Source organism: Mandrillus leucophaeus, unplaced genomic scaffold, assembly GCF_000951045.1.
Source record: "Mandrillus leucophaeus isolate KB7577 unplaced genomic scaffold, Mleu.le_1.0 Scaffold192, whole genome shotgun sequence".
NCBI lineage: Eukaryota > Metazoa > Chordata > Mammalia > Primates > Cercopithecidae > Mandrillus > Mandrillus leucophaeus.
The window spans coordinates 236,030-239,155 of record NW_012101943.1 but is presented as its reverse complement, the minus strand read 5'-3'; the positions used below and the strand labels follow the sequence as shown (position 1 = coordinate 239,155).

At 47.6% G+C, this 3,126-nt stretch overlaps 1 protein-coding gene across 1 annotated transcript in view; it reads right to left on the bottom strand.

The window, feature by feature from the left end:
- The window catches only part of PRKCH (protein kinase C, eta), a 370,064-nt gene extending 369,016 nt beyond the window's left edge, over nt 1–1,048 (bottom strand). The window contains exon 1 of the mRNA XM_011978272.1: nt 955–1,048. The gene's annotated coding sequence lies outside the window, so the exon portion shown is untranslated. The remainder of the gene's footprint in view (nt 1–954) is intronic.
- Nucleotides 1,049–3,126: the final 2,078 nt, after the last annotated feature.

Sequence of the window (3,126 nt, the reverse complement as noted above, 5' to 3'; positions counted from 1 at the left end):
CACACACACACACACACACACACACACACACACACACACACACACACACACACACCAGCAACGTCTGGGGGTGAGGAGGTCCCAGAGGCAGCAGGGCCCCGGAGCCGGAGGAAGCCGGAGGGGAAAAAGTTGGGTTGCAGAGCCACAAAGTCGCCTGCCGGAGCCGCTCCCTGGGAGCCGGAGCCGGAGCCGGAGCCGGAGCCAGAGCCAGAGCTGCCTGAGAACCGCAGGCCAGCCTTCCTCGGTTTGCAGGCTCGGGGCGGGGGCAGAAGCTGAGCCTGCATCCTCCTCCTAGCCCGCAGCTGCCCAGCCCTGCTCTGACAGGCACAGAAAGTTGGGCCGCCTCCCCTCGCCTCTGCCCTCCTTCCTTAACCTGCAAAGGCAGAGGTAAAGCCAGCGCTTGCCTCTCAAGACAGGACAGTTATGGGTGCCCCGGGGGCACATCCAATGGGGAGCATACTTTATGCTTAGATATATACCATTCCCTATTAATAGAGACCACATGTATAATATATAGCATGCGTTATCTCACTTAATCCTCCCAACAAATTAACCTGAAACTCAAAAGTGTTGTCGTATCTGTCCAAGGTCATACAGTGAGTTAGTGGGATGCTAAGAGTCAAACTCAGATCTTGACTTCAAAGTCCCTGCTTTTAGTTTGTAGTATTCATGAACTGATTGGATAAATGTATTAAGCACCCACTATGTGCCAGAGAAGGATAAAGACCACTGGGGGGCCCGAGGCTCTGAAAAGATAAGGATATCCTCTTGCCATCGCGCACGCAGTGTGGAATTCAAAATGAAATGTGATTTTGTTAAGGTTACAATATTTATGTCTGCTAAAACTAAGGCAGCACACTCCGTTCTTAAGTTATATTCTGATCGAAAAACTCTGAACAAGATTGCTGATGCTACATTTTTCTTTTTGTGTACTCAAGAACATGCGTAGTTAACCCAGACTCTGATACCATCCTGGACCAGACAGAAGCAGCGTCCTTCTCCTGGAGGAGCTTGGAGCCACAGCAAGAGCCAGGCATTACACCCCGATAAGCATGCTGAGTTCTGAAGAACAAGCTCGCAGCCTCACTCACTCCAGGCTTTTCCTCTGGACCTGAGCTCTGATACCCGCTGAATTGTCAGAATCAGAGCAAATCTGGAGGCCAAAAAGCAAGGCCAGCGAAGCCGGGATCCCTGGGGTAATTAGGCCCACCTTGCCCACAGGTGCTACACAGGTGGTCTCAGCTCCCAGCGATGACCCAGGAGAAGCCCACGGGAGCCCTCAGCTGCAACCAATCCTCCAGGCTGCTGGCCTGCCTGCCTTCCTGAAATAGTCCAGATTTCACTTATTAAACATATTAATCTGAAGTTAACAATTTGTGCTTGTTTCACTAAATGGCTTGAAGAGAAGAATGCAGGGAAAAAGAATTTGATTTGATGGGAAGGCTTAACCTGGATGGACTAAGCGGCCTTCATATTCTGACTTTAAAACAACTGGAAATCGAGGGACTATTCACAGAAGTGGAGAGTCAGAGGGTAAACCTAACTGGAGTTAAGGAAGCACAAACAAAACCCATCCCCTTCTCGGCCCCAACCTGCAATGTGACTCTAAGGACATTGCTTACTGCAGTGACAGCATTTTAAACAGCTGCCCAGAGGGGTTTTAAATAGACTTGATGTAATTCAAGGATTTATAGAGCATAGGTTACCAAAATATTAAAGTTCTGAAATATCCCTAAACCAAGACCACGACCCTAGCATTACCCACTCTGAACAGAATCATTCTCTGCCGTTGGAGTGTGGTGCATGTGGCTTCTTCAGAAAACTGTGGCTGCTCTAAATGAGTGGCCAGAAAAAGATATACAGCCTCTGATGAATAGATGCGACCTTCCGTGTAAAAACACACTCTCCCGGTCTTCGGCAACTCAGTCCATGGAAAGCACTAATCTTCAGAAAATAAACCAGACAGTTATTTTTTAATTGCTTATCAAATCTAAGTATTCAAGGAAATTACAGTGGGGTGGGGTAGAGGTGGGAATACACAAAATCATGAATCTGGGTAACGAAGTGCCCCTGGACCTCTACTCTATAAAATAAACCACAATTATGCAAACATTTTACAGCCTTAATCAGTAGCCCCTTCGAATGCAATGGTCTAAAAGTGCACACTAGTCTGGAATTAGAGATCATTTCCAAACTTGCATTACATTCTTTTCATTATGTTGGAGCAACTCTCCTTTTTGTAATCCTTTTATATCCCCCGGCCACAAAGAGAACACCCTGAACCAAAGACAGGTCTCAGAGAATTCTGACAGTTTTGTTTATGTCAAAAATAATGAAAGATGACAAGCTATCACATTTAGGATTGTAACATGATAATTTGCTTCAGGACTCCCTGCTAAGATTAATTTGGAGACAGAGAAGAAGGAGGAAAAAGAGGAGGATGACAAAGAGGAGAAGGAAGTGGGGGTGGAGAAGGAGAAAAAAAAAAGAGGAGCTATCAGAAGCTCTCCTGGAAAGTAAGGGAGAGGGACTGGCAACTTGGTAGGTGATTTTTACTTAGCCAAGGGGCAGGAGAAAATCGAGTGAATCTGTGTGTGGGGGTTTTCATCTCATGTTCTTTATATTCTAAAGTCATATTTTGCTGAGGTGCATTGCAGTGAGAAACAATAGAACCTGTCGGTGATAATGCCTCAGGTATGGAAGACGTGGTGAGAAAAACTACCCTCTACTGTATGCACAATGTCACCACCACCACTATCACCACTACTTCCACCACCACCACCACCAACACTGCCATTATCATCACTACCTCCACCACCACCACAACCACCACCATCACTATCACCACTACCTCCACCACCACCACTATCACCACCACTACCTCTACCACCATCACCACCACCACCACAGCCACTATCACCACTACCCCCACCACCACCACCAATACCAACACCGCCACTATCATCACTACCTCCACCACCACCACCACCACCAATATCACCACTACCTCCACCACCACCACTATCACCACCACTACCTCCACCACCACCACCACTATCACCACCACCTGCACCACCACCACCACTATCACCACTACCTCCACCACCACCACCACCACCATCATCA